The following is a 23,766-nucleotide window of genomic DNA, read 5'->3' as shown; positions in this document are numbered from 1 at the left end:
ATAATACTACAAATGTCCTACTAATGTTGGGGAAGCTACTTACAAAAGTGATATTCATCTTTGTGTGTGTATAAAAAGACTTCATTTAAATGTACAGTATATACATTTATTTCGAACAATTATTTGCATGATTTACAGTTGAGGTCAAAAGTTTACACCCCCCTTTCAGAATCCGCAAAATGTTAATTATTTTACCAGAATAAGATTTGTTTATTTAGTACTGACCTGAATAAGATATTTCACATAAAATATGTTTACATATAGTCCACAAGCGAAAATAATAGTTAAATTCTTAATAATGACCCCAAAGGTTTACACCCAGAAGGAAAAACGATGCATTAAGAGCCGGGGGTGAAAACTTTTGAACACAGTGGATATCTCATATTTTTTTCATTTAGTACTGCTCTTCAGAGGTTACAGAAGATGTTGCATGTTTCCAGAAGACAAATAAGTTGAATTTACCCTGATCTTCGAATTCAAAAGGTTTTCACCCCCTGAAATAGTTGTATATGAGTCCCTCAGTTGTCCTCAGTGTGAAAAGATGGCTCTCAAAATCACACATTCATTGTTGGAAAGGGTTCAGATACACAAAAAAACTAGAGACTCACGAACAACTATCACTAAAAAAAAAAAAATACAACTATGGATCATTCAGGTAACAACACAGTATTAAGAATCTAGGGAATGTAAACTTTTGAACGGGGTCATTTTTTATAAATTCAACTATTATTTTGTGGACTATATGTAAACATTTTTATGTGAAATATCTTATTCAGGTCAGAACTAAATAAACAATAAAATGCATTTTGTATGATCCCTCTTATTTTGGTAAAATAATTAACATTTTGCAGATTTTGAAAGGGGGATGTAAACTTTTGACCTCAACTGTATATAAAACAGTTTACTACATTATGTTCCTTTTAAAAAATTTTTTTTAACATGTCTATATTATGTAAATGATACTTCAATAAATAGTGTAAATTATTTTATTTATGAGAAATATTAACATTAAAGAAAATAGTGACTTCTTATGATACTATGTATTAGGGATGCACCGAAATGAAAATTCTTGGCCGAAGCCGAACAAAATTAAACACTGTTTTTTTGTGTTTTTTGTCCCCCATGTATTTTGTAATTTTTTTTTCCATTGCTTAAATTAAATAGCTAAAATGTGCTTTATACAGTTTTGTCTTGCTTTTCAAAAAAAAGTACAAAACAATTATTTAAAATTATTTACTTTACACTGAACATTATTAACATTCTAATTGACATTATAGCCTACCAACAAAGCACAATTTAACTTAAAATTAATAAGTTAGTAATATTTTATTTTATTTTATTTTATTTTGCTTTGTTTTAATCCAGTGTTGTTGTAAACAGCTAAAATATTCTTTTGATTTTGTTTCTTTTGTGTTCTGCAGAACAAACAAAGACATCAGCTTTGAAATGACATGAGGGTGAGTAAATGATAGGTCGATTTATTATATTATTATTTATGTATTTTTGTAAATTCATTAATTAATTTATTTATTTTTCCTCAGAAGTATTTCTAGTATAAAACTGTATAAGATAGTATTGGTGGAGAAAGTATTTTTCTTTCCTCCTAGCTTTGTCTCTCTCTTTAAAGGTCATCATTAAAAAAACATTTTGTTATGAAAAATTTATGAGCATCAGGAGGTTCAGTTGCCTGCATTTTTTTCTTCCCACTACATGAAAAGGTCTGCTTCTAGTGATTTTTCAACAACGCCCACTTGATATTTATTCAGTTTCTAGTATTTACAGTTGGTTTTTTGCTGTTCAGGTCTATAGCAAAACTGTTGTTATGGTGGTATTTCAACAGTTAAATACCAGTAACAGTTAACAGTTTTAACAGTTAAGAGGAAAATTCTGCCATTAATTACCCACCCTCACGTCATTCGAAACCCATAAGACTTTCGTTAAGAGCTGTTCGTTCAGGTCATTTTTAAGGACAGTCACTTGTTTCCAGAAGAAACCATATTGTTGAAAGAATTAGATATAATAAGTGCATGATTCAATGAGTTAATGATTCAATGATTCAGTGATTCTGTGACCGAAAGAGCTTCATAAAATTATGGTTGAACCACATGGACTATTTTAACAATGTCCTTACTACCTTTCTAGGCTTTGAACATGTCAGTTGCTTTGCTGTCTATGCAGGGTCAGAAAGCTCTTGGATTTCATCAAAAATATAATTTGTGTTACGAAGATGATTAACAACGATCTAACAGGTTTGGAATTAATGACAGAATTTTCATTTGTGTGCGAACTATCCCTTTAAGTTATTTAGTCTGTTATTTCAAAGCCAGAAAGATATTTGTTGTAAGAAGAATCTTATTTTTTTAAAGAATTTTAGAAAGTTGATGTTTGTGAGGTTTGTTCATTCTTAATGGCACATTGACATATTTACATATTATTCCCTCATCCATTTTATTTTTCGAGTTCATCCAGCTGTGTTTTGTCTGTTAGACGATTTTGTGATGTGAGACCGTTTCTCACCTGGGCCGCGAGTGGAAAAGGCATCCACACACTCCCTCTTTTGTCTGGATGTGATCAGATCTATATTAATGAGCAGGTCTTCACCGTGGGACTTCCTATTTAGTGACTGACACTGAGATGAATAGCGCTGGTGGCGAACAACAGGCGGCTGTCAAAGACAAACGAGAGAGCAGGCCACCAATGAGCTCACGCCAGACAGGCTGACTGGGTGCAGACCAGGCGCGGGGCAATTTGTCTCCCACTTGAATATATCATAGAGATTGATAGGCATGTACACTGGGTCGAAAAGCAGACATGGGCGTCCCATGTGTGTATGTGTTAAAGAGAGAGAGAGAAAGAATGAGGAACAAAGCGAGACAGCGGCAAGAGGTTGATGCACGACTCTTGAGTTTACATTTTTGAGGTTTTATGAGTTGAGGCAAAAATCGATTTGTGGTTATAAGTTTTTACAACAATATTATTAAACTCGCCTAGCGCAATAAATCACCAGCGGCGCTTGGGGCTCACAAGTAATAATTATTGTCATGTTCTTAGGCTTTTTAACCAGATTTTATTTTATTTTTATTTTAGATACTTAATTTAGCTCTCAGTTAGGTTTTATGAAATATCAACTTTATAGAATTTTAGATTTTATTTATTGAGTCACTAATCTAAAATCCTATTTTATTTTATTATTTTGTTTTATTTAGGACACATAATTTAAGTTTCATCAAACATAAATTTGAGATTGTATGAGTTGTGTCACTAAAAATTTGCCTGTTATATTTGAGAATTAATTTTGCTCTCAGTTTATTCTTTTTTTTATTTTTATTATTTTGTTTAGGACACATAATTTAGCTCTGAGTTAGGTTTCATCGAATATTAGTTTGAGATTTTATGAGTATGAGTTTTTATTTTATTTTATTTTATTTAGAACACTTAATTTAGCTCTAAGTTTAATTTATTTTGGAGACTTAATTTAGCTCTGATTTTTATTTTATTTTATTTTATTTTATTTTGAAGACTTAATTTTGCTCTCAGTTTATTATTTTATTTTATTTTATTTTATTTTAGACACTTAATTTAGCTCTGATTTTATTTTATTTAGGACACTTAGCTTTTATTTTATTTCATTATTTTTTATTTTATTTTATTTAGGACACTTAATTTAGCTTTTATTTTATTTCATTATTTTTTATTTTATTTTATTTAGGACACTTAATTTAGCTTTGACTTTTTTAAGGACACTTAATTTAGCTTTTATTTTATTATTTATTATTTTATTTTATTCAAGACTCTTAATTTAGCTCTGAGTTTATTTCAGTTTATTTTGGAGACTTAATTTATCTCTGATTTTATTTTATTTCATTTTGGAGACTTAATTTTTCTCTTAGTTTATTATTTTATTTTATTTAGGACACTTAATTTGGCTCTGATTTTATTTTATTTTATTTTGGAGACTTAATTTTGCTCTCAGTTTTTTATTTTACTTTATATTATTTAGGACACTTAATTTAGCTCTGATTTTATTTTATTTTATTTTGGAGACTTAATTTTGCTCTCATGTTATTTATTTATTTATTTTTTATTTAGAACACTTAATTTAGCTGAGTTTATTTTATTTTATTTTATTTTATTTAGGACACTTAATTTAGCTCTGATTTTATTTTGGTGACTTTTGCTGTCAAGTTTTTTATTTTATTTGTTTTTATTTATAACACAGCTGAGTTTATTTAATTTAATTTAATTTAATTTAATTTAATTTAATTTAATTTAATTTAATTTTAGGACACTTAATTTAGCTCTGATTTTATTTTGGTGACTTTTGCTGTCAAGTTTTTTATTTTATTTGTTTTTATTTATAACACAGCTGAGTTAATTTAATTTAATTTAATTTAATTTAATTTAATTTAATTTAATTTAATTTAATTTTATTTTATTTTTGAGACTTAATTTTGCTCTTAGTTTTTTATTTTACTTTATTTTATTTAGTACACTTAATTTAGCTCTGATTTTATTTATTTTTTATTTTGGAGACTTTTTGCTCTCAGTTTGTTTTGTTTTGTTTTGTTTTGTTTTAGGACACCTAATTTAGCTCTGAGTTTATTTTATTTTATTTTGGAGACTTAATTTAGCTCTCAGTTAGGTTTCATCGAGTATTGGCTTTATATATATGTTCCTTCTAAAGTTGCCCTAAAATGAAATTAAAATAGATGCAGATGAGACAGTTGGTTCATAATGAAATCAAATTTTTGATTGCAAACCATCTGAGCACATTATGAGATATTGCTGAGTTAAAAGACAGGAGACCTTATACAGTCTCCATTTGCTTTCTATTTAATCTAATTGAGTTCAATGCAAAACAATCAGGATTTTAAAGAGCTGTAATGTGTAATAATGTCCATTATGAAAGCAGTCTTCCCAAGCCTAAATGCATCATAACCGCCAAAATGCAAACAAGGTGCAAAACCAGCAGACTCAGTCTCCATCAAAACCTCCTGCTCTGCGTCCTACCGCAAAACTTACCAACCAGGTTCCTCAAGGAAAAATAAAGACCCATAATTCCCCCTTTGAAAGTGCCAGTGCTCTTCATATTTCACTGAACATTATGGGACTGGAACGCATCAGGCCCTGTTTCACTATACCCGACACGCGATGGACCGACTTGCGTGAGATGGTTTCAATTAAGTGCAGTTACTAATCCACAGATGATGTGTATGAATAAATTCAGCATCATTCGTTCACGCCTGATGTGGCTTTGTTATAAATTCACGTGAATTATGACATCTCTTTTTTCCCCAATGGCACTTTTGGCAGAACCTTCTAATTCAGTGTTTATCCCCATGGCTTGAGTGAGATGGATTCCAACTGCAAAAGTCTTTACGAACAAAGGCAGAGTGTGTTGGGTATGTTTCGGAGATAGACAGCAAGATAGCCAGACATTTTAACACGTCCAACTCTCTTAAAAGCCATCATCGCTCCATGCGCTTCCTGTTTGTGGTGTAATGTCATTCACAGATTCTGCATCCACTTCCAGAGTTGTCTAGAAGTAAACTGGGAGTGATGGATAGTGGAGTGAAGCTGAATGTTTATCCCATTACATTAACAGCCGTGTGTATGCAAGCTAACACGCTCCACACTTGAAGCTTTCTACAGTTTTTGACGTTTGACAGACGCTTGACTAGACTTGCAACTTTCTGAAGGCCAGATTAGCTGAGAATATTTTAGGATCATGATGTTTGAGTCTGAGCATTGTTAATTCAAGAAAAAAAAATAAGTTCTTGGCTTTGTTGTTATGCGTTTTTACTACAATATTATTTATTATCTAACCTTTATCTCTCAGTTAGGTTCCATCAAATATCAACTTTATAGAGCATTAGACACATATACCCCCGGTTTCACAGACAGGGCTTAAGCCTAGTCCTAGACTAAAATGTAAGTCTGAGCTGTTTCAACTGAAATAAACTTGCACTGACTGATCTTAAAAATATATCAGTGCCTTTTTTGTTTTAAGATGCACACCAGTAATGTTTTTATCTAAGCATGTTTATAAAAATTACTTAAATGTCCTAATTGATCTATGGCCTAATCCTGGCTTAGTCTAAGCCCTGTCTGTGAAACTGGGCCATAGAGATTTTTTTACATTTTTATTTTTTGAGATTTTATTCTAGATTTTATCTAGTTGAGTCACTAATCTAAAAATCTATTTTTATTTTATTTTATTTATAACACATAATTTAGCTCTGAATTAGATTTAATCAAATATCAGTTTGAGGTTCACTAATCTAAAAACCTATTTAGTTTCCCAATTTTTTTCAATATTTTATTTCTTTAATTTTTATTTTATTTTATTATTGAAACTTAATTTAGCTTTCAGTTTATTATTTTATTTTATTTTATTATTTTAAAAAGTTTATTTAATTTAATTGTTATTATTTTTGGTATTATGTTATTTATTCTTTTAATGTATTTTATTTTATTATTTTATTTGAGACTTACTTTAGCTCTCAGTTTATTATTTAATTTAATTTGCCTATTTTTTATATTTTATTCTTGAAACTTAATTTAGCTTTCAGTTCATTATTTTATTATTAGTTTTCATTATTATTTTTATTGTATTATTTTATTTATTCTTTTAATTTAATTTATTTTATTTTTGTATTATTATTATTATTTTATTGTGGAGACTTACTTCAGCTCTTAGTTTATTATTTGATTTTATTTTATTTTATTTAGGACACATCATTTAGCTCTGAGTTAGATTTAATCAAATATCAGTTTGAGGTTTACTAATCTAAAAACCTATTATTTTTTTATATTTAATTAAAAAAAATTCTTGAGACTTAATTTAGCTCTCAGTATATTATTTTATTTATTAATTTTTTTTAATTTGATTTAATTTGATTTTTATCATTTTCTCTTTTATTTTATTTATTCTTTAAATTAATTATTAATTATTAATTAATTATTTTTTTATTTTTTTATTTTATTTAGGACATGATTTAGCTCTGAGTTAGATTTAATCAAATATCAATTTGAGGTTTTATGAGTTGAGTGACTAATCTAAAATCCTATTTAATTTGCCTATTATTTGTTAATTTTAATTTTATTTTGGAGACATTTAGCTCTTAGTATTTTTTTTAATTTAATTATTTAATTAATTTTATTTTGGAGACTTAATTTTGCTCACAGTTTATTATTTTATTTTATTTTATTTTATGTTTTTATTTTAGAGACTTAATTTAGCTCTGTTTATTATTTTATTTATTTTATTTTATTTTGGAGATTTAATTTTGCTCTCAGTTTATTGTTTTCTTTAGTTTTATTTAGGACACTTAGTTTAGCTCTGAGTTTATTTTGTTTTTATTTTGGAGACTTAATTTTGCTCTCAGTTTATAATTTTATTTCATTTTATTTAGCTCTGAGTCTATTATTTTATTTTATTTAGAACACTTTATTTAGCTCTGAGTTTTGTTTTATTTTTATTTTAGAGACTTAATTCTGCTCTCAGTTTATTATTTTATTCTATTTAGGACACATAATTTAGCTCATTAGCTTTTATTCAAGAAAAAATTATTATTTTTTTATGTTTTTAGAAGACGCTTTATGCACACAAAGGGACTTTGTTTTTACATTCCATACATTAATATTGTGAAATAATATTACAATTTAAAATAACTGTTTGCCTTTTTAATATTTTGTAAAATGCTGTGATGAAAAGCTGAATTTGCAGCATCATTACATTAGTCTTCAGTGTCACATGGTCCTTTAGAAATCATTCTGATATGCTAATTTCTGCTTAATATTTTCTGTAAAAACCATGGTAGAAACATGGTACACATTTGTAATAATGTATTGGTAACTTTTGATCAATTTAATGCATTTTTTCTAAATAAAAGTATTAATTTCTTAAAAAAAAAAAAAAACAATAGTGGTGATAAAAATGGCAAAGCAAGAAATATATAAATCCCGATTATCTAAATTGACTGTAGCATTTTCTGTTTTGTATGAATTCTTGAGAAGCTTTTCAATGGACACCACTCTGAAGTGAGATCTATATGAGGGGTTTTATCATGCAACAATATATCATGACGTTTGGCATGTCAGAATGGAATAACAGACCTCCATTTTCCTTTCATGCGTTGTCACGGGAATACAAGGTTGACAAATGAGCTGTGATCTCTTTGCTTGCGAAAAAAAGCCATCACTTCAGCAGATATCTCGACGTCCCCCATCTCCCCTCCATACGTCCAGATGCTTCTGGAGAAAGATTCTGTTCTCTGTTGCATCCTAAGAAAAAAAAAGAACTCTGTTATAAAGAAAATAAAAATTCCAGCCCAGTCTCATCTATATGTACATATGTTAAGGATATGAGCAATATAAAAAACATAACATGCAGATACATGTCCAATACATTAGTTACAGTTTCTTGTAATCTTAAAAAATTAAAACAAAAATGATGAAGTACTCGTTACATGATGACAGAATTTTCATTTATTTTAAAGTTTAGGCTTTGGTAAATGATGGAATCTTTTAAAATGAGTTGAATACAGCTCCAGAAATCACACAGAACGGAATGAAATTGTCAAATTAGATAAATATGAAGTCATTGGACTTTTTTATAGCCTTGGCTCATTTTTTGAAACAATCTGAACATTCTTTAAACTGTTGAAAAATTAACTGTTATATGGGATGTTTCACTTATTAGTTTCACTTCACTTATTGATCAGCAGCCAGTGTTTATTTATTTACTGTGCCAGCTGTAGACAATTATATTTACTATTTTGCACACGTGCCAAAACACATGCAAATTTGCTTAAATGAATAAGAAATTCATATCTGGTGTGAACAAGAAACTAATTTTTCTCATTTTTATTGTTTTGAGAATAAAAATCTTATTTAAGAATTGAGCCAAAGCAATTGAGAAAAAAGGTGTAAATAATATTACTGATTAGATGCAATAAAATCAAGCTATTCATTACTTGAATTCGTTATTTAATGAACTTGGTTATTTGAATTAAATTATTTAAATTATTTTATTGTACTGAATGTAGTTTTGTATTGTATGGAAGCTAATTTTTGTAAAATAATAAAAAAAAATAACCTTTTTTATCAGCTCGGAGAAGAAAAATCCAAATTGTGAGATAAAAAGTCACAATTACTTTTTTTAGAATAAAAGTCAAAATTGTGAGATTAAAAGTCAATTATATTTTTTAGTAGAAAAGTCAAAATTGTGAGATAGTTACACTTACATTATTTTTTAGAATAAAAGTCACAAATACATTTTTAGTAGAAAAGTCAGAATTGTGCGATAAAAGACACATTTTTTTAAATAAAAGTCAGAATTATGAGATAAAAAGTCAGTTACACTTTTTAGAATAAAAGTTAGAACTGTGAGATAAAGTCACAATTACATTTTTTTTTAAAAAGTGAGAATTGTGAGATAAAAAGTCACATCTTTAGAATAAATGTCAAAATTGTGAGATAAAGTCACCATAACATTTTTTATAATAAAAGTCAGAATTGTGCCATAAAAGGTCACTATTACATTTTTTACAATAAAGGTCAGAATTGTAAGATAAAAAGTCAAAATTACATTTTTAGAATAAAGGTCAGAATTGTGAGATAAAGTCAGAATTACATTTTTTTTGTTGAAAAGTCAAAATTGTGAGATAGTCACAATTACATTTCTTAGAATAAAAGTCAGAATTGTGAGATAAAAAGTCACTATTACATTTTTTATAATAAAAGTCAGAATTGTGCAATAAAAAGTCACAATTACATTTTTAGTAGAAAATTTTGAATTGTGAGATAAAAAGTCAAAATTATTTTTTTAGAATATAAAGGTCAGAATTGTGAGATAAAAAAAATCACAAATATATTTTTAGTAGAAAAGTCAGAATTGTGCGACAAAAGAATCACAAACACATTTTTAGTAAAAAAGTCAGAATTGTGAGATAAAAAGACAATTATTTTGTAGTAGAAAAGTCAAAATTGTGAGATAGTCACAATTATTTTTTTCTTAAAAGTCACAATTATTTTTTAGAATAAAAGTCAAAATCGTGAGATAGTCACAATTACATTTTTTAGAATAAAAGTCAGAACTGTGAGATAAAAAGTCATAATTACATTTTTTATAATAAAAGTCAAAATTGTGAGATAGTCACAATTATTTTTTTCTTAAAAGTCACAATTATTTTTTAGAATAAAAGTCAAAATCGTGAGATAGTCACAATTACATTTTTAAAATAAAAGTCAGAATTGTGAGATAAAAAGTCATAATTACATTTTTTATAATAAAAGTCAGAATTGTGCGATAGTCACAATTATATTTTTTATAATAAAAGTCAGAATTGTGAGATAAATAGTCACAATTATATTTTTTAGAATAAAAGTCAGAATTGTGAGATAAATAGTCACAATTATTTTTTTAGAATAAAAGTCAGAACTGTGAGATAAAAAGACATAATTACATTTTTTAGAATAAAAGTCAGAATTGTGCGATAAATAGTCACAATTATATTTTTTAGAATAAAAGTCAGAATTGTGCGATAAATAGTCACAATTACATTTTTTAGAATAAAAGTCAGAACTGTGAGATAAATAGTCACAATTATATTTTTTAGAATAAAAGTCAGAACTGTGAGATAAAAATACATAATTACATTTTTTATAATAAAAGTCAGAATTGTGCGATAAATAGTCACAATTATATTTTTTAGAATAAAAGTCAGAACTGTGAGATAAAAAGACACAATTAAATTTTTTAGAATAAAAGTCAGAACTGTGAGATAAAAAGACACAATTACATTTTTTATAATAAGAGTCAGAATTGTGCGATAGAAAGTCACATTTTTAAAATAAAAGTCAGAATTGTGAGATAAATAGTCAATTATATTTTTTAGAATAAAAGTCAGAACTGTGAGATAAAAAGACACAATTACATTTTTATAATAAAAGTCAGAATTGTGAGATAAATAGTCACAATTATATTTTTTAGAATAAAAGTCAGAACTGTGAGATAAAAAGACACAATTACATTTTTATAATAAAAGTCAGAATTGTGCGATAAATAGTCACAATTATATTTTTTAGAATAAAAGTCAAAACTGTGAGATAAAAAGACACAATTACCTTTTTAGAATAAAAGTCAGAATTTTTCAGAATAAAATTCAGAATTGTGAGATAAAAAAGTCACTATAAAAAAAATTCATTCCATCACGAAAAAAAGAAAAGAAAAATCAGATGTACACTTTTTTTGAGAAATGAAGTCTGAATTGCAAGACAGGATTCCGAGTTTAATATATTAAAAAATCCCCTTTTTTCTCTGAATTCTCGTTCATAACTTTGCAATTACCTTATTTATTTATTTTTTTCTGTGGCAGAAAGTTGCTTCTATAGAACTGCAAATACTCTATAACGTATCCACATTTTTCTCCCCGTAAGAGCGGATGCGGCCATTTGTAAATTTTATGGGTCAGGCTTTCGGTCTCATCTGGGTCCAGCTGGTTTTAGCTGTACAAAACGGCTTATTTTGCTCCTTGATATTGCAAATTGATGTGTCTTTCCATATTATTTTAATGCGTTATCTTAATTAAGAACACACTGGTTTGTAGTGCAAACTGTTTTACCATTTACTGCACGTTGTTATTCTTCTCATTATTTCCCTATAGCAAATAATGAACTGTAAGTCTCACCCATAGGCTGACCTCCGCATTGAAGAAAAAGGTGGATAACATCGTTCACTTAGCAAGAAAACTTTCAGAGATTCCACATTGCGATCAGCAGCCGCTTGGCTCAAATCAAACATATCTGGTTTGGCTGCTTCTGCATTAATCCTCTGTAGAGCAGCTCATCTCTTTCTCATCCCACAAGTGGAAAGATCACTTTCACATCTTCACCCCTGACAGTCTCTGGACTGAAGCCCTCTAATAATGTTGCCCTAGGGCTAAGTGATACTAAAGGATGGTCCCTTTGGATCTACTCTCTCCATTGGAATCCTTAATGACTCGGATGAGAATTACCTTCCCGCACATTTATTCTCTCTTCTTTTATCGCACTGTTCAAACAGACCAGAGCTGTTGGTCCACATCCTGAGAAGTCCCTTCAGACGTCCATTTGTACAGCACAGCAGCTGTAGAATCTCTGAGTAAAGCAACTGAACGTGGATGGTGAAGGATGAAGAGGAGCAGTGGATTGTTTGCCAGGTCAAGGATGGTAATCTAATCAAGATGCAATTAATATAAATGGAAATGAAATCTTCTGAGCTTATGCACATTTGTTTTAGAATCATTTCAGAATTTATAATATGTTTATATTTATAATTAATTCAGAATGGAAAAAATTGGATGACTTACAATACATGAGAGAGAACTGAAATCAAATTGGCCGCAATCCACAAGAAGCTGAATTGGAATGACAGGTAGAGGAAGTTACTGAGGCAGTGTGTTCTGGGAAATCACGTGTTCTTCCACAAAAAACTCCACTCATATTTTGGATTTTTTTTTATGGGCCTTTTTGAATTTTACTTTCCAAAATGTATTTTTTACTTTATTTATTAAAAAGTATAAAACAATTTTATAAAATTATAAAAATATATTTTAAAAATATTTGAATTTGCAATTATACATGCTGCACTCTCAGAAAAAGGTCTGATTTTATTTTAATTTTTGTGATTTATGTATTTAACAACATTTTAACAAAATGTATTTGACCAAAAAACTCAACTCATTGTATTTTGGAACTTTTACAGTTTTTTTTTATTATTATTTTACTTGTATTTACTATGTATTTTATTTTATTTATTATTATTATTATTATTATTATTTATTTTTATTTTATTTTTTTTGTAATTTAAGTATGATTAAATATATAAACAGTCTTTGAAAAAAAACAATATTTGATCAAGTCTCTTTGTTTCAAGTCTGTATTGACAAATTGTGCATTTTTTGTAAAAAAAAAAGTGATTTAAAATTATAAAAATATATTTTTAAAATACATGAATTTGCAATTGCACATCGTGCACTCTCAGAAAAAGGTGCAATTTTATTTTATTTTTTATTATTTATGTATTTAACAAAATGTATTTATTTCACAAAAAACAACTCACTTAATGTTTTTATTATTTTACTTTCAAAAATGTATTTTATTTTATTGTATTAATTTTTTTTAATTTACATATGATTAAATATATAAACTAAATAAAGTGAACAAGATATTGAAAAAAAGATTTGATCAAGTCTCTTTGTTTCAAGTCTGTATTGACAAATGTTAATTTTTTGTTAAATAAGGTAATTTAAAAGTTATAAAATAATACAAATATGTTTTAAAATTACATGAATTTGCAATTGTACACTCTGCACTCTCAGAAAAAGGTATGATTTTATTTTATTATTTAGGTATTTAACAAAATGTATATATTTAACAAAACTCAACTCATATTTTGGAACATTTTTATGGGGATTTTAAAAGTTTAAAAACAAAGTAAACAAGTCTTTAAAAAATATCAAACAAGATTTTATCATGTCTACTTGTTTCAAGTCTGTTCTGACAAATTTTGCACTTTTTGTAAAAAAAAAAAAAGAAGTTATAAAACAATTTTATAAAATTATAAAATTTTCTAATTAATTTTAATGTAACTTTTATTGCAACGCAAATTGCAATTCTGCTTTCTACACTCTCAGAAAAAGGTACAATTATATTTTATTTTGTAGTTATTATATTAAATATATAAACAAAATAAAGTCTTAAAAAATCAAACAAAATTTTATCAAGTTTGTTTCAAGTATGTATTGACAAATGTTGCATTTTTTGTTTAATAATGTAATTTTAAATGAAATAATTTCATACAATTTAAAAATATATATTTTAAAAATATAGAACTTCAGTTTTAATTTAGCTTTTATTTAAATGCAAATTGCAATTCTGCATCCTACAGTCTCAGAAAAAAGTACAAAAGTTGTCAATGGAGCCGATTCCCTTTGAAAAGGTACTAAAATGCACCATTTTTAGGTATTGATATGTACCTTTCGTGTACTAATATGCACTTTTTTAGGAGTAAATAAGGTATAGAAGTGTAACTTTTGCAAAGGTACCACTCCAGTGACAGCTTTTGTACTTTTTTTTTGTGGTGTATTTCATACCTCATATTAAATTCAGAATTTAAAGTCATTCTAAGTTGAATTCTGAATGACGCACAACGCTGATATTAATTCTTATGATTATTGCATTGCTTTCCAATGTTGTGTGCAGGATCCATCAAATGGTCAGTGAGCGGACTGTGGGTGGTCCAGGGTGTGACGTCTAAGACTAAAGACTAAGAAGATGCAGAACAGGTCATGTATATTGGTGTAAGAGACTTGTAGACTTAAAGGAAAAGTGAATGAACAGCCAAGGCATTCAATCATTCATAGTGAGTTTGACCAGAGCCACATGATCTGTGCCTTTCATTACAGCGCTGATGAGGAATAAAGGGAATAAAAACAGTTTTATGGACACCCACGCCAATCCAAATAAGCTTTCATCCCATGCTCACTAACAACTCTTTCTGTGTGCCGTCTGATCTGGATTTTATGCACTGTCTCAGTCTCTCTCCAACAATTATTGCCATTGTAGTTTGCCATTTTCCAAGTGTTTCCTTTCACATTCACATTTTTAACGTGTTCCAAGTGACGAGCCAAGGAAGTAGCCAAGAGTGTTACACTTGAGTTATTGGCACTAAAAACAAATACACGTCAGCTGATATACAGCAATATCACGAGCTGCCCAAAGAACACCCATTTAGTTTATAGGTTTTCTGCAATCCAGGGAATGGCTGTAGTGAAAAGCACATTTTATTTGAATCTCTAGTAGGTTAGACTCCACAGATATCAGTGCTGATCTATCTGAATTTATTAAAATGATAAACTTCAATATATATATATATACACAGTACCAGTCAAAAGTTTTTGAACAGTAAGATTTTTAATGTTTTTAAAGAAGTCTCTTCTGCTCACCAAGCCTGCATTTATTTGATCCAAAATACAGCAAAAGCACTAATATTGTGAAATATTTTTACTATTTAAAATAACTGCTTTCTATTTGAATATATTTTAAAATGTATTTTCTGAAGGATCATGTGACTGAAGTAATGATGCTAAAAATACAGCTTTAAAATCACAGGAATAAATTACATTTTAAAATTTAAAAACAGTTATTTTAAATAGTAAACATTAAAATTTGCTGTACTTCGGATCAAATAAATGCAGGCTTGGTGAGCAGAAAAGACTTCTTTAAAAACATTAAAAATCTTACTGTTCAAAAACTTTTGACTGGTAGTGTATATAAATAAAATATACTAATATTTTAATAAAGTAATTATCTGTGATATGAAACGAAGGTCTTTTTTTTGTATTTTTCTGCGGTGGGAGTGACAAATGTACTTCTTACCACTTGGCGGATTTGATGGCGAACAAGAGTGGAATTTGGTAACCGGAGTAGAATGAACCTTAAGATGCAGGAATTATCTTTATTGATGATCACATCTGTCTTTAGACTCACTCTTCACTGCTGATGCCCATGAGACCTGGAACAGACAAGAGGAAGAAAACAGACCAAACGGTCCATCTTAAATGTTTTATCATAAGGGCTCGTCTTCTTTTTCTCTTGATGCATGGAACGTTGAAAATCAGCTGTATAATGCCGGTCAAGCATAGTTAGGACCAAAACACTAAAGAAATAAAAGACCACACACATTTACTAGCAACTCGATTAGTCTTATAAAGCATCATAATAAAGAACAAATCATTGCATTGAGTTTATAAGCTTTGCTGCACTTTTGCATTTCTCAATTTTAATCGATTCTCATTTTTACTAACAATATTGATTCATACAGTGGTGGCCAAAAGTATTACACCAGCTAAAATGGTTTTAAGTCAGTTATTTCTCTTTTGCTTTTTGTGTCAGTATATCAGTTTACATTTCCAAACATTCATTTTGACATTAATTGTAACTATCCAGTGAGATTTTTGTTTGCACAAGGAGTCTGACAACAGCCAGTGCTCCAGACAGAGATCTGATCTCATCATCATCCAGTTTGTCTGAAATGACATGAAGAAACAGAACAAGCTGAGACTAAATCCAGAAGAACTGTGGCAATGTCTCCAAGATGCTTAAAAGGAGTAGTTCACTTTCAGAACAAAAATGTACAGATAATGTACTCACCCCCTTGTCATCCAAGATGTTCATGTCTGTCTTTCTTCAGTTGTAAGGAAATTCTATTTTTTGAGGAAAACATTTCTGGATTTCTCTCCATATAATGGACTTCTATGGTGCCCCTGAGTTTGAACTTCCAAAATGCAGTTTCAAACAGCTCTCAACAATCACAGCCGAGGAAAGAAGGGTCTTTTCAAGCAAAACAATTGGTTATTTTCTAAAACAAAATAAAAATGTGTATACTTTTTAACCTCAAATGCTTGTCTAGCTCTGCAAGACGAGCGTTTGAGATTACAAAGTATATAAGTTGTAAATGTTTTTAGAAAATAACCAATCGTTTCACTAGATAAGACCCTTCTTCCTCGGCTGGGATCATTTAGAGCCCTTCGAAACTGCATTCAGGAAGTTCAAACTGTGGGGCACCATAGAAGTCCATTATATGGAGAGAAATCCAGAAATGTTTTCCTCAAAAAATACCATTTCTTTACGACTGAAGAAAGAAAGACATTAACATCTTGGATAACAAGGGGGTGAGTACATTATCTGTACATTTTTGTTATAAAAGTGAACTACTCCTTTAAGAAACCTACCTGCAAAGCTACATTACTGTTAACAGTTTTAGGCACTTGTGTAAAAATGCTGTAAAATGAGGATGCTGTCAACAATAATGTCATAAATAGATTTTTTTTTAACAATTAGCTTCTATTAACAAAATTAAAGCAACATTTGGTGTGGCCATCCTTTGCGTTCAAAGCAGCTTTTGCCCTAGGTGCACTTGCGCATAGGTTTTTCAGGTAGCTTTGCAGGTAGGTTTCTTGAAGCATCTTGGAGACGTTGATTTAGTCTGTCTCAGTTTGTTCTGTCTCTTCATGTCATTTCAGAAAGACTGGATGTTGATGAGATCAGATCTCTGTGTGGAGCACTTGGCTGTTGTCAGACTCCTTGGGCAAACAAATCTCAGATTTTTACAATTAATGGCAAAATAAATGTTTGTAAATGTAAACTGATATTTCCTACTGTCACACTACAGCAAAAGATAGAAATAACTGACTTAAAACCATTTTTATCCGGTAAAAAAAAAATACAAGTGTTCTAATACTTTTGGCCACCACTATGAATCAAACAGTTTAGTCTTTTTTCAGTTACTGAACAGAACGCACCTCTCTTCCAAAAAATCGCGTTGGTTCTTTTGATATGAAACAAGTCTCAGATTGCAAATTCTGTCAATTTTATTACAGCATTCAAACAATAAATACCGTTTTGGCGCTGTTTAATGTTAAGTGAAATATCGCTGTAGCGCCTCAGTTAAGCCTCTGCTCAGCTTTAATTAGCCTACGTCTCGAAATAAACATGAATAAACGTCTAAAGGTATGTTAAAAGAAAGAGTACAATTTACCGAGATCTGTAACCTATCCATGTAATCGCGCAATTGTGTGTTTCAACCGCTGAAAGACGTCAATATAGACTAACAACAGCTTGTAAACAATGACCAATCACATTTACCTCAGGAAAAAACATATTTGTGGTGACTATAAACTCGTTAGTCATCTAGAAAAATGAACACTAGAGAGTAGCATTTTACTAAATATATGCACCATGTAACATATTCATTATAATATTCACTGTTCTTCAGTGTTTGATTTATGTTTGAATAAATCCGTCAAGTTTTTATGACATCCACGAATTGTAGTAGAAATATATTTATGTAATTGTAACTTTATTATTATAAAAACTTTCAGTGTATTTTATGTGTTTGTATACAAATCAGTTCATTTTAACCTTTAATATTACAGTACAAACTGGCCCTTACGTATATTTTACAGCATTAGTTGAGGGATTGTGGTAACGTACCTGGAATCGAATCACAAGCTTGTGAATTTAGAATAGAATCAAATCATGAAATTTGTGTCAAAACCCAGCCCTAATAAATAATTATATCCAGAAATATACAGTGCCTTGCAAAAGTATTCATACCCCTTCATTTTTTTTTTTCACGTTTTGTTTTGTTGCAGCATTATGTTAAACTGCTTAAATTAGTTTCCCCCCACATCAATTTACACTCCATACACCATAATAATGACAAAGCAAAAACCAGATTTGCAAATTTTACAAATTTATTAAAAATAAAACACTGAAATAAGTACATTGCACAAGTATTCATACCCTTAACTCATACATAGTTGAAGCACCTTTACAGCCTCAAGTCTTTTCGGGTATGATGTGACAAGCTTTGCACATCTGCATTTGGCAATTATCTGCCATTCTTTGCCTCACCTTTTCACCTCTCAAGCTTCGTCAGCTTGGATGGGGGCTGGCAGACATTTTCTAGAGTCCAATCGTCTTCCATTATGGATAATGGAGGCTACATGCTTCTGTGAACCTTCAATGCAGCAGATTTTTTCAACTCTTCCCTAGATCATTGCCTTAACGCAAGTCTGTCACTGAGCTCTACAGGCAGTTATCTTGACCTCAGGACTTGGTTTTTGCTCTGATATGCATTTTCAGCTGTTAGACCTTTTCTGAGAGGTGTGTGTGTGTTTCTAAATCATACTCATTCAAATGAATTTGCCACAGTTTAACTCCACTCAAAGTGTAGTAACATCTACAGTAGAAGCAATATGAATGCTCCTCAGCTAAATTTCGAGTGTCCCAGAATAAGTAGGAATACTTATGCAACGGGATCTTTTCAGTTTTTTATTTCTAATAAATTTGCAAAGTTGTTTCAAACCTGTTTTGTGCTTTGTCATTATGGTGTATGAGATGTAGCTTGATGTGGGAAAAAAAGTAATTTGACATAATGCTGCAACAAAGCGTAAAAAATTGAAGGGGTATGAATACTTTTGCAAGGCACTGTAAATGCATGTGTAATGAAATATAGAAAAGCAAAAATGAAAGCTTCACTGCTGTTTTTTTCACACATCTGGCTTGCAAACCGTCTCTGGCAAGTCACAGTCTGATAAAGATACAGTGTGCTATTTAAAAGATACATCACACTCGAGGAAGCCAAGAAATAGACAAACACTGACAGTGTTTGTATCCAACAAACATGGCCCAGATGCTTTTATTTTCCATCATTGGTCATCTCGAGTTTGATTTGACAGCTAGAGGGTTTCCTACGGTGGCCGAGAGAGCTCAACGCGCTGCAACTTAAGAAAACAAATGCAAACAGAAAAAAGAGTCTCAGATTGCAGAAAACATCTTCATCAGTTTGACAACACAGGCACTGCAAATCCTCGCAACGCAAACATAAATACGGAAACGCGCTGCAAACACACAAAAGCGCAGCACACACAGGAACACGCTGCAAATAGCACGGACCACAACGGAAATGTTTCAGTGGGACCTCAAAAAGTGACGAACCCATCTGGGACCTGATGCTTCATAAATTATTTATCAATCGTAATTCAACGCTGACTTTTTAGCATGCATTTGACCGAATTGTCTGCTTTTGTCTTTATTTCCGAAGACTCTACTTTATACTTATAATTTTATAATGGCTAATATTGTTCATTAAAACTGTGATTTAACAAAAAAGGCAGAGTTGTGCTTGTCATGTTTCATTTTATTATACAGTAAAGATGTATTATACACAGTGCACATATAGCTTAAATCGCATATTAATATGTTTTATTATTTTTAAAATGAGTACGAAAAGAGAGTTGTGGTTTATATTTTGAAGAAAACAAACAGGCAGTGGTGTTTGATATCACTTCCTTTTATTGTAATTATTGTTTTGTAACGCGTTGCATGAACCACATTTTTGTCGCTATTAATATGTTTAACGTTAAATGAAACGGAAAAGGGGCAATGCTGTTTGATATTTCGTTTCACTGTAATGTTGTACATTCCCTGAACTACGTTTTTGCAGCTATTAATATGTTTAAATGAAAACGAAAAGAGGCAGAGGTGGTTGATATCATATTTCGTCTTATTGTAAATACATACAGTGAAGCAGTGAAGTTAACCGGAGTAGAAAAGGCGAGCTGACTGACGTTATCAAGTGCACTGCTGTTCCATTTGCAGAATTACAGGACTTGCATCCTCACGTCCTCGGGACCTCGTACTCCCAAGTCAAACTTCCAAGTCCGAACTACGAAGGACGCAAGTCCGAACTTTGCGTACATGGTCTTGAACGGCTTATTTGTTCAGTGGCTGTTGGTCAGAGCAAAGGTGTTGTCGGTGAACTATCACCTTTTAGTTCACCGACAACAGCTCTGCTCTGACCAACAGCCACTGAACAAATAATCAGGTCCCAGATGGGTTCGTCACTTTTTGAAGGCCCCCGAGACATTTCCGTTGTGGTGATGTGGTCCGTGCTATTTGCAGCGCGTTACTGTATTTGTGTTTGCGTTGCGAGGATTTGCAGCGCCTGTGTTGTCAAACTGATGAAGATGTTTTCTTAATTTGTTGTCGTTTTTTTCTGTTTGCATGTTTTTTCTTAAGTTGCAGTGCGTAGAGCTCTCTCGGCCACCGTAGTTTCCTTTTTTTCTCCTTTGCATAAATATCAAACCCTTTTGATATTTATAGTCTGGTTTGGTTTTGTAGTGCAACAGTACTGTATTCTGCTCATAATCTTGTAATAATCACAGCCATATGCTATTATTAATGTCTGTCCTACCCACAATTACTAACAACGGATGATGCCTGATGGTTAATTGCAGACTTACTAGTATGCCGTTGATGAACAGAAGATGTCACTCAGTAGCTTCCCTCTTTTAAGCATCAGATTTATTCGCCCCCTGCTCAGCCACCCTGGTAAACCAGAACAAACTGTGTCTGTTCCTTAAGCGTCTTCCTGGAATATAGACGTCGCTCATGAATTTGCTTTGTCTAGCCTTTGTTCTTTAACTACACCACCCGCAGATTGTGCCGGCTACCTGAAGAGCAACCACCGTCTTTCTTTCTGTCTCAGCAAACTCAGCAGTCTTGTAATGGGCTCTTACCTGAGATCACGGCTGTAGGGGAAACAGGAAATGCTCCTCATAGCAGGGCAGCTTTGTATCCTGCAGGAACGGATGGCGGGCTTGAAAGAAAAAAAAATTAGGATGTGCCATTGGCAATGTTCCGCAATGTTCTTCACAGTGGTGATCTCAGCATGGACACGTGGAAATGAAATATTGCCTGGATATAAATTTTTAATGGTTGCTGAAAAATGTTGCAAAAGTATGTAACGTGCAAATACACAAACCAGATGTGAATAAAAAGTTTCTTGCCTGTTTTGGATAAGTATGACAAATAAGTAAATAAATATAATAATAATTTATCAATAAATATTTAATGTTCTACAGGCTATTAGGAAAATTCCTAATTAAATGATTACATTAATCATCACATCTTGGCTGTTGTCAGCCAAAATATGCTGTATTTAAAGCATGTTAATTTAGGAAAATGGTTGGATTAACCTCTTCAGATTTATTTGCTTCATATGAATGCTGGTCATTATACTGAGGTGTTCAGACACAAATGTTCCCTCTGTCTTACAGGCCATTAACCGAGACATCCTGTTAAATCAAGACTGCTGCTCTGGTGTGGACACATTTCATTTTAAGCAGATACTTCTTCAACTGATCACTTGATCACTTCCAGACCAATTGCTTGCCATTATATGTTTCCCCAAACTAAACAGAGGAGTTTCTGTTCATTCTGAGAAAGTAGCTGAAAACAGACTCGCATTATTGGGGTGTGAGATATTAGTCAGCTCAAAATCCTCCATGGCGTCTTTTCTTACCCATGGAGCAGCAACCGTGCAGCAAAAACATCACTGGGAGAGTTTCAGAGCTGCACGTGTACCAGAAGAGAGAGAATTTGGCGGTTGACGCAGTATTTGTTCCCTTAGTGAAAAGCTAATGACAGCTTTATACTGTCTAATTGAGAAAACACGGTTACCGCCATTTGACAAATGCACAGCAGAACCTTGTCGCGAAATATAGTAAAAGGCACCAAATTCCATTTTAATTAGCACCCTTGAGCCTCACAGTAGTCATAAAACGCCTCTAAATGATGGAAAACGATACCGCTCGACTTTTACAAAGATAAGTGCTTTTCCAGTTGTCAGCTGGGTAAAAATAGTTGGTGTGTTGGGTTCAGATGTGTACCTGGCCCAAATCCACAGCCAGCGTTCTGTGTTTACACTGTATGCAGCTGTTTTAATCCAAATGGTTTCATTTTCCTGTTAGCTGTAGTCAACTGTTACGCAATTAGTTTATCAGGCTTTATGAACACAACAGGGTTTTGATCCATTCAAAAACTGAATTAGACCACTACCTACGTTTACTGTGATTAGGTTCCCTGGTCCACCGGCTGAAAACACCCCCAAAACATTAGGTTCCCACCACCATGTTTGACAGTGGGGATGGTGTTCTTAGGGTTGAAGGCTTCTCCTTTTTTACGCCAAATGAAGGCTACGTCATTGTGGCCAAACAATTCAATTTTTGTTTCATCTGACCATAAAACAGAAGACCACAAGTCTTCTTCTTTGTCCAGATGAGCATTTGCAAAGGCCATGTGGGCTTTTGTGTGCCTTATCTGGAGAAGTGGAGTCCTCCTTGGTCTGCGTCCGTGGAACCCAGCGGTGTGCAGTGTCCGGTGGACTGTCTGCCTTGAGATGTTGCCACCAGCAGAGCCCAGATTCATCAGGATGGCCTTGGTGGTGATCCTTGGATTCTTTTTTACCTCTCTCACCATCCTCCTGGCCAGCACAGGTGTCACTTTTGGCTTCCGACCACGTCCTCTGAGATTTTTCACAGTATTTTTTAATAATACTTTGCACTGTAGCCACTGGAACTTCAAATCTTTTAGATATGGCCTTATTGCCCTTTCCTGACTTGTGAGCAGCCACAATGCGCAGCCGCAGGTCCTCAATGAGCTCCTTTGTCTCAGCCATGACTGTCCACAAACCAACAGCAGAGAGCTTCTGTTTTTCATCTGTTGAGTTGATTAAAACAGCTGTTCCCAGTAAATCAGGGTAATTAGGATGCTTTAGAACAGCTTGGACTATTTGGAATGGTATAGAACTTTGGATTTTCCCATAGACTGTGACAGTTTGCAAAGGGTATGAATAATTTTGGACATGCCACTTTTTGTTCAAATGTAAATAAAAGCTGAGAAGTATTTTTTTCCACAATGATGCCTCTTGTACATAGACTTATTATCTTTTGGGAGAAGCCCGTTTAATTTCCAGTCAAAAAAAAAAACGTGTTGGTTGAATAAAAGTAACTTTAAGTCAGAACTTGCCAAGGGTATGAAAAATTTCAGGCTTGACTGTATATAGAATGAACGATAGATAGATAGATAGATAGATAGATAGATAGATAGATAGATAGATAGATAGATAGATAGATAGATAGATAGATAGATAGATAGATAGATAGATAGAACACTGCATATACATAATGAACAATAGATAGATAGATATACATAACGAATGAACGTTAGCTAAAGGTGCTCTATGAAGAAGGGAAAATATATATAGACTGGTGGTAAGATTGATGACCTCTGTGTAAGTCTTTGGAACATTGCAATGGAGTACAGCCAGGGGACAGGGGCCTTCAAGATTTCTGACGTCTGCTGGTTCACCCT

The sequence above is a fragment of the Garra rufa genome, chromosome 22 (assembly GCF_049309525.1).
Source record: "Garra rufa chromosome 22, GarRuf1.0, whole genome shotgun sequence".
Classification (NCBI taxonomy): Eukaryota; Metazoa; Chordata; class Actinopteri; order Cypriniformes; family Cyprinidae; genus Garra; species Garra rufa.
Note: the sequence above shows the minus strand (reverse complement) of the source record.